Raw genomic sequence first — 8,066 nt, 5'->3', positions numbered from 1 at the left:
ATCAGTTTTACGAAGCCATTGTGACATTAGTAGATCGCTTGAACAGCCCAATGAGTGAGCAGTCCATACTGGAGTTTTGCGAGCCAATTTGCTCTCTGATATTCAGCACGAATTATTGTATGTGCCAATATTCAGCGTTGAGCAGTTGCGTCACACTGTTCGTACGCGAGAGGTTTCTGAAAACTATTTCAATGCCATCAACCGTTCCCAGAGGTTTACCGAGACGGCATGTAAGTGAAGTCACGGTACAAGCCACAATGGATGAAGAGGATGATGTTCAAGAGCCAGAGAATCTGGAGGTGGATGCTCTAACACTTTCTTGTTGGAATTGTGGGAAGAGTGGACATCGATACCAAGATTGCGTAGCAGAACGTAAAGTGTTTTGTTACGGTTGTGGTAAGCGTGACACGTATCGACCCAGTTGCACGAAGTGTGCAATTCCAAAAACCCATATGGGCGTGCACCGTTGACAAGTGCACGCAAACTAGTCTCGAAGGGTACCAACACGGAGTAAAGAAGATATAAATGTATCGAAAATAATACCAGAAGTTCAAGTAAACCCGGCTAGATCCAATATTTCAGATTTAGATAATGTTTGTAGTTCTTGTATTCGTAATAAGCAGAGGAAGGGAACTATATACGAATTAAAAATGAGGAAAAAGAGCTTTGTTAGCGTCAATAGTAGACATCGCGGATGATCTTCGTCCTTATGCCCAAGTCAATATACTAGGCAAATTGATAACGGGGTTAATGGACACTGGCGCTAGTATTAACTGCATTGGTGGAAAGTTAGCAGAAGAAATATTAACTAATAATACCGAATATACGCGGTTGTCATCAGCTGTAAAAACTGCTGATGGAAATAGGCAACGAATTTGTGGCAAGTTGGTTATTCCTGTCCAGTTTAAGGGCAAGACACATTCACAACGATTTTATATCGTCCCGACTTTGTCGCAAGACTTGTATTTAGGTATTGAGTTTTGGAGAGATTTCGAGCTATTGCCAATGTTTTTGATGCACCAGGCTCACACTAACAGCATTGCCTCAATTACATTTAATGATCCGCAGCAACTCGAGTTGACATCTGAGCAAAAAACGGAACTTATCACTGTTATCAACCAGTTCCCTTCATTTGCAGAAAAGGGGTTAGGAAAGACCAATTGGCTAACACACGATATTGAGGTGACGGACTGCAAACCCATAAAGCAGCGGCATTATGCAGTGTCACCAGCGGTGGAAAAGTTGATGTACCACGAGCTCGATCGAATGTTAGCGTTAGGAGTAATTGAAGAGTCCGATAGCCCTTGGTCAGCACCCGTAGTGTTGGTTCAAAAACCTGGGAAAGTTCGTCTTTGTTTGGATAGTCGTAAAGTGAATGAGGTGACCATTAAAAACGCTTATCCGATGCCGTTAATAGATGGAATATTAGGTCGATTGCCAAAAGCTGAATTCATATCAAGCATTGACTTGAAAGACGCGTACTGGCAAATTCCATTGTCACCCAATGCACGACAGAAGACGGCGTTTACTGTCCCCGGTAGACCATTATACCAATATACGGTCATGCCCTTCGGCCTTACTAATGCGCCACAAACAATGACCAAACTTATGGACAAAGTCATTCCACCGGAATTACGAAATGAAATTTTCGTATATTTGGATGACTTGTTGGTAATTTCCGACACGTTTGAAAAGCATTTAGTAGTCCTTAAACAACTGGCAGATCGTCTAACACTGGCAGGTCTCACCATCAATGTTGAGAAGAGCAAATTTTGCTTGCGAGAGGTGAAGTACTTGGGGCATGTCATAGGTCAAGGTACGATACAGACTGACCCTGACAAGGTAACAGCCATCCAAGAGTTTCCCGTGCCGAAATCGATAAAGCAAGTGCGACGATTTTGGGAACAACAGGCTGGTATCACAAGTTTATCCATAACTATGCTGGTATTGCGGCTCCGATATCTGATACGTTAAAGCAGAAGCGCAAGTTTGTGTGGTCAGATGAAGCGCAGAAGGCATTTGAATTACTTAAAGATCTGATGTGTAAAGCACCAGTGCTGCATAGTCCAGATTTCTCCAAACCCTTTGCAATCCATTGTGATGCAAGTCACACAGGTGTTGGAGGGTGCTGATGCAAAAGATAGCGAAAGTAATGATGTACAAATTGCGTTTATGTCATGAAAATTGAATAAGTGCCAACGCAACTATTCGGTTACGGAGAAGGAGTGTTTAGCAGCTGTAATGTGCGTAAAGAAATTTCGTTCGTATGTAGAAGGTCACGAGTTTTCGATCCACACCGACCATGCGTCATTAAAATGGTTAATGTCGCAAGCTGATTTAAGCTCGAGGTTGGCAAGGTGGGCACTTAAGTTGCAAGCCTTCTCGTTTAAGATCGTGCATAGGAAAGGCAGTCAGAACATTGTACCTGATGCTCTTTCTCGCACTTACATCGAGGACTTATCTTCGCTAAGTGTTGATAAGGTAGTAGATACTACATCAATCCATTTCAAGTCGGCAGAGTATGTAGAGCTAAAAGAGAAGTTAAAGCCCAGCTATCTCAAATGCCTGACTTAAAGATAGTAGACCAAATCATTTACCGCCGTTCCGAACATGTGTCGGCAGAACAAGTTGCTGATGACTTATGTTGGAAAGTTTGGATTCCAAAAGATCTCATCGCTGAGGTGCTAAGAGAATGTCATACTTCTCCACTCTCCACACATAATGGAATCACAAAAACATTAGAACGTGCGAGGCGATATTACTATTGGCCAAATATGCTAAGTGACATAAAAGCTTTTGTCAGCAATTGTGATATCTGCAAAGTCACAAAGCATTCAAATCAGCCATTGCGACCGCCTTTAAGCCATAATGAACAAACTTGTAGAATTTTTCAAAAACTATATGTGGACTTTTTAGGGCCTTATCCGCGTAGTCGTTCTGGCCATATTGGCATTTTGTTGTGGTAGATCATCTGTCTAAATATCCATTTTTGCACCCCGTAAAAAAATTCACAGCGGAGGCTGTAGTGCGGTTCTTAGAAGAGAACATATTTCATTGTTTCGGTGTCCCAGAAGTGGTTGTATCTGATAATGGAGTTCAATTCAAGTCGGATAAATTCAATGAATTGCTCCAAAAATACGAGGTACACCATCGTTATACGGCTGTTTACGCGCCGCAAGCGAATGCTTCAGAACGTGTCAATCGATCAGTGCTTGCTGCTATTAAGTCGTATATTAAGCCTGATCAGACAGATTGGGATGAGTCGCTGAGCTTTATTGCTTGTGCACTTCGATCCGCGACACATTCGGCCGTGCGATCAAGTCCGTATAGAGTGACCTTTGGGCAACATATGGTTACCAATGGGAAAACTTATGCGCTTCTGAGAAGCTTGGATCAATTGGAAGACAGAACTACTCAATTTAGTAGAGACGACTCAATTGAACTTATTCGTGCGGCTGCAAGGAGTGGTATACTACAACAGCAGATACGCAACGAAAAAGTTTATAATACACGTAGTCGAGAGGTCAACTACACTGTAGGGCAGGAAGTGTATAGACGGAACTTCCAACAAAGCAATTTTGTGAAAGGTTTCAGTGCTAAATTAGCTCCAACGTTTGTAAAATCGCGAGTCAGACGCAAGTTAGGTTCCGCATATTATGAGTTGGAGGATTTACAAGGCAAATTCATAGGCAAATTCCATGCGAAGGACATTAAGCAATAAGCGCTTATCTTCGCATAATGACTACTAAGCTACCTCCAAGCGGGTATCCCACTTTGTCGTTACAACGACTAAGTGTGATTTTGCCAGGGGGATGTGTAATAGGCCGCTTGTCGTAGTTGAAATTGACTAAGCCTAAAAGTATGCAACATTTTTTTTCTTCTTTTTCTGCACTCATACATAATTATACCTCTTATTTATTATATTATTTATTTATATGTTTATTGTCCTAGTTAATTTGTATTATTTAATTTGTTTAGTTGTATAAAATAATTTGTAGTCTGAGAAAATGGTACTCAATGTCTTGTCATGTTTTGTTCGGAGAAGCGGAGCTTTATTTACAAATGAGACTGAAAGCTCCAAAAATAGCGCCATCTATTGGTGGACCACGATACGTACAAGCATGAATAGCTAGATCAGCTGATCGTGTTAAGTCCAGACCACAATAGACAAGCGATTACCTTTTGAGTAGGATTAATTGGTTGGAAGAAATGGTTAGCAGGTTATGTACAGAACCTGATAAAGAAAAAGAAAAATAGTGGAAAAGTGCATGTGCTTTAATAATAATAAAAAAAAGGAAAAAGTACATCAGTGAAGTGGTTGGTGTAGTAAGATGCTTAAAACGTACTTGTGAGTATACAAAGATACTTCATTGTATAATTGTTATACTGAGTCGTTAATCTGGTCATCTTCTTTTTTACAAAAGTGCACCTTGCCGTCCACTTGTAGCTGTTTGTCCACTAGAGGAATTTGCCAACTGGCGTAAATAAACCAAGTGCCGTTTTCCAGAATAGGGTAAATATTTGTTATACGTGTATTTAGTTTTTTTTGTTGTTCTAAGTTTAGTTTTGTCTATTTATTTTTAGATTCGGCACCCAGTATTAATTTATATAACTCCGTCATAAATTATAATATAATTGATATAAAACCCAGTTATAATTTATATTAAACCCGGTATTAAGCTGAATAAAATGACCCAGCCATAATGTATAATAACCCAGTGGTAGAATTTTAAATTAATTTAAAATTAAACTTCAACACACACAACTGCTTGATTAACGGCCAACCCCCAAAAGCTCCAAGTCGCAGCTGTGCTGGACACATCAGCTGTCTGGGCAACGCAAACATATGAGCTGTTGCTAGCTGCAGCCGCTCATTGAGCACAGGAGAATTGCTTCCCAGCAGGTGGTGTTTCTACTGCAAAACACCTGCGTCCGGCAGCCTTGCGATCTCCGTTGGCTATTTGCTCCGCACTTGTGGTGGCATCGATGCCGAGTATCTGCGTCACCCAGGAGGAAGGCGAACGGCAGCTTATTTTTTTGTTTGTTTATTATTGTTAATTTACGTTATGTTGTTTAACTATGCATCTATAAGTGATAGTCCATCAATGTTGTAAGTGTAATATGATGTGGCGAGAAAGTTGAACCAACAACTTTTCGGGGTCCTTCATAATACAAGTACCACTGTACTATTGTATAAAATAGAAATGGCAATCATTTAAGAAGGCATGTAAGGCAACACCTATAGGCAAAATATCTTTGTAAAATTGAATTTAGTTATAAAAATTAATGTTTTTGTATTGCCTGAAAAGCATGTAAAACCATACTTGCATACATTTGTATGTATGCATGTTTGTTTTGATCGACGCTACCGGTCATAGCAAGCAGCTTTCATGCAGGCGCAAAAGCTCGCAATTATTATTATTCCCCACAGATACACCACAGACAGGCACCAACACAAGGAAAGATCTTTCTGCGTGGGAGTCTCTAATGTATGTAAGTCTGTTTCACTCTAACTAATTAATAATCTATGAGCTAGAGCTAAAGCTTCCCTTTTGCTGGTGGTCCATCTGACCATAGCGCTGCTACAGCTGTCTGCAGTCCCAGCGGTCAATGACCTTGCGAGACTGGCAATAGCAAAACATTTCATTGAGTGACAGCCATCAGCTGATCCTCATTTTTACTTGCATCTAGTGTTTTCCTATATTCGGTGTGATGGTCTGACATTGCATTTCTAAATGAACCCAAAACTAGTTCATTTTAGCTAAGTTTTTCCTTCTCTTAATTTATACAACATTTAAATGCTAAAATAATTATTTATATTATATTTATGCTAGAACATATTTTATATTTATAGGTTAATTATTTTTAGTATTTATTTATTTATTTTTTTTTGGCCTTATTTAATTAATTCTGCCTCATACACACTTACTATGTTTGTCCGTTAAATTATTTATTTATTTATTTTTCTTGTCATTTTTTTCTTGTCAATTCATAATGTTGTTAATATTCAAAGTATTTTTGTTATCCGTTAATAAATTAAGTATGTCCGCTTAATTGTTTACTTTTATTTGGAACCATGCATAACCAAGCAGGAGTAGGTTAGCCGAACCACTTATTTTAGGGATCCTGCCAACTATTAGTTTTGGCAATGAATGCAGGATCATGGTAGGGTGGGCGTCTGCACACAATAACAGCTGTGTTGCATTAGAGAGTGGCTCCGTCTTCTTTGTTAACCTACCTTCCTCTCCTTCCCTTTCTTTTCTCTTTCACTATTGTTTATTGTAACCTTCCCTTTACACTCCTTCTTTTCTGTCTTCCCTTATGTACGCGAATTTTAAATGTATTATTGTTATAAGTGGTGCGTCCTATTAGTTGGCCCTTTCCTTGAACCCCATGCTATCTGAGCAAAGCCCGGAGAAGCCAGCGCGTACGCCACACTAGTAAACCTTCCACCAGCACCAGACGAATACCTCCTTAGTGATTCGTTACAATATTCAGGCATTTGAAGCCTGCTTTAAGCACTCTAATTTGTTCAAAGTAATTGTACCGGCCCACAATAACACTCGATGAAGAGCACTAATGCAGGTTTTAAATAGGAGGAACATATAAAAAGTACAAGTACCTAATTATATATAAGAACTCCACCGGTAATACGCTTACATACATAAAGGTATAGTACTAACTACAATTGTAAGTTGCACTACCCGTATGAAGCACAAGTTCAACTACGAACGTTTTAACCGCAACAACTTTAATATACGCTATTGGAGCTGGAATTACCGCGGCTGCTGGCACCAGACTTGCCCTCCAATAGGTCCTTGTTAAAGGATTTAAAGTGTACTCATTCAATTACAGGGCCTCGGATATGAGTCCTGTATTGTTATTTTTCGTCACTACCTCCCCGAGCTGGGAGTGGGTAATTTACGCGCCTGCTGCCTTCCTTAGATGTGGTAGCCGTTTCTCAGGCTCCCTCTCCGGAATCGAACCCTGATTCCCCGTTACCCGTTGCAACCATGGTAGTCCTAGCTACTACCATCAAAAGTTGATAGGGCAGACATTTGAAAGATCTGTCGTCGGTACGAGACCATACGATCTGCATGTTATCTAGAGTTCAACCAGTGTAACGATCTTGCGATCGCTTGGTTTTAGCCTAATAAAAGCACACGTTCCAGAAGGTCCGTGTTTTAATTGCATGTATTAGCTCTAGAATTACCACAGTTATCCAAGTAACTGTTAACGATCTAAGGAACCATAACTGATATAATGAGCCTTTTGCGGTTTCACTATTAATTCGTGTGTACTTAGACATGCATGGCTTAATCTTTGAGACAAGCATATAACTACTGGCAGGATCAACCAGAATAATGTTCATTTCATTATGTAAATAATATTTAAAATATAATTACATAAATCTTCAAATATGTAAAATACATGACAACTCACAAATATTTTTGAATAACAAACGATAATATTCAATAATTGTATATATATATATGTTATACTTGACATGTACTATACGAATGTGGCCACAATTAGATAGCGTTCACGTTCGCTAGTTATAATTCACAATTGTTTATATAAATATATATACTTATATATAAAATATATATGCATATAATCGTTCAAAAATATCATTTTATTTCAACTTACTAAATATATTATATCACACATGCATTGTTAAAAATATCAATGTACGCATATGAATATCGATAAATAAAAATTAGCAGTGCATTAACATTAACATCTGCACTGCACATAATTATGTTAACTAACATTTAATATACACAGTTGCGAATAAATACTTAAAACAGAACGACGTGTTTTATTTTACGCTTCAGCCAAGACTTTCTTGCCGAACCAACTCGGTTCAACAGGTTATGGGCCCAGGCACGGCTTGGTAGTGAAGTGCGCGGTTACGAACTGTGGTGAAATTATAAAGACATTCGCAAGGAATTGTGGTGTGACGCAAATAGCAAAATGAGTGCGATGTATCAAATAGAAAAGTTGGAGGACAACAATTATGATGCTTGGAGCATCCAAATGAAGAGTGTGCTGATACATGCAGA

General features: G+C 39.1%; 2 long non-coding RNA genes across 2 annotated transcripts; both read left to right on the top strand.

The window, feature by feature from the left end:
• Positions 1 to 4,262: 4,262 nt before the first annotated feature.
• Positions 4,263 to 5,033, top strand: LOC133849706 (uncharacterized). Its single transcript, XR_009895431.1, has 3 exons — positions 4,263 to 4,348; positions 4,425 to 4,513; positions 4,585 to 5,033. It is a non-coding gene; the product is annotated as an uncharacterized LOC133849706 (long non-coding RNA).
• Positions 5,034 to 5,038: 5 nt separating this feature from the next.
• Positions 5,039 to 6,580, top strand: LOC133849707 (uncharacterized). Its single transcript, XR_009895432.1, has 2 exons — positions 5,039 to 5,493; positions 6,357 to 6,580. It is a non-coding gene; the product is annotated as an uncharacterized LOC133849707 (long non-coding RNA).
• Positions 6,581 to 8,066: the final 1,486 nt, after the last annotated feature.

The sequence above is a fragment of the Drosophila sulfurigaster genome, unplaced genomic scaffold, assembly GCF_023558435.1.
Source record: "Drosophila sulfurigaster albostrigata strain 15112-1811.04 unplaced genomic scaffold, ASM2355843v2 contig_233_pilon, whole genome shotgun sequence".
Taxonomy (NCBI): Eukaryota; Metazoa; Arthropoda; class Insecta; order Diptera; family Drosophilidae; genus Drosophila; species Drosophila sulfurigaster.
This window is presented reverse-complemented; position numbering and strand designations above follow the sequence as displayed.